The 767-nt window shown below is 43.9% G+C and overlaps 1 non-coding gene across 1 annotated transcript; it reads left to right on the forward strand.

Annotated features, from left to right (window-relative positions):
• The first annotated feature begins 369 nt into the window (after positions 1 to 369).
• On the forward strand, positions 370 to 533 carry LOC114021388. Its single transcript, XR_003565963.2, has one exon. It is a non-coding gene; the product is annotated as a U1 spliceosomal RNA (small nuclear RNA).
• Positions 534 to 767: the final 234 nt, after the last annotated feature.

Genomic DNA, 767 nt, shown 5'->3' on the forward strand with positions numbered 1-767 from the left:
GCTGGCTGTGGTATTTGCAGACATTCCTATAGTCATTTCCGAAACAAGACAAACTGTATTTCGCTTTGTTCCGTAAAGGTGCCCAATCGCAATAGAAGTGGGACCTGTTACATTATTTGACGATGCCATTCATTCACATGTATTCATAACTCCGCCTGAAAAGTGCTGAACTAGCAGCAAAGGCATCAGCTACTTTGAATCAGGTCTGATTCTTTGCATGGCGGCTTAAACACACACTAAGGTACATGGCTGTAGATTTTATAAGAACACAAAGAGAGAACTATGCTCTATTCCTGGGATGGCCAACCTGTAGCTCCAGAGCCACATGCGGCTCTTCAGAAGTTAATATGTGGCTCCTTGTACAAGTGCCAACTTACCTGGCAGGGGAGATACCATGATCACGAAGGTAGTTTTCCCAGGGTGAGACTCATCCATTGCACTGCGGGTGTGCTGACCCCTGCGATTTCCCCAAATGTGGGAAACTCAACTGCATAATTTGTGGTAGTGGGGGACTGCGTTCATGCTCTCCTCTGGCTTAAAAAAAACAAAGAAAACAAAAAACCAATGACCCAGACACAGCTCACTCCTACCTCCCTCACAATGGGTCTCTTAAAGAGCTATCTCCCTATTAGGCATATGGGTTACAACAGCACTTGGTAAATTGTTCCAGTGGTTAATTACACTCACTGTTAATAATCTGCACCATATTTCTAGTCAGAATTATCTAGCTCCAATTTCAGCCATTGGATCTTGTTACTCCTTTTGTC

The sequence above is a fragment of the Chelonia mydas genome, chromosome 3 (genome assembly GCF_015237465.2).
Source record: "Chelonia mydas isolate rCheMyd1 chromosome 3, rCheMyd1.pri.v2, whole genome shotgun sequence".
NCBI lineage: Eukaryota > Metazoa > Chordata > Testudines > Cheloniidae > Chelonia > Chelonia mydas.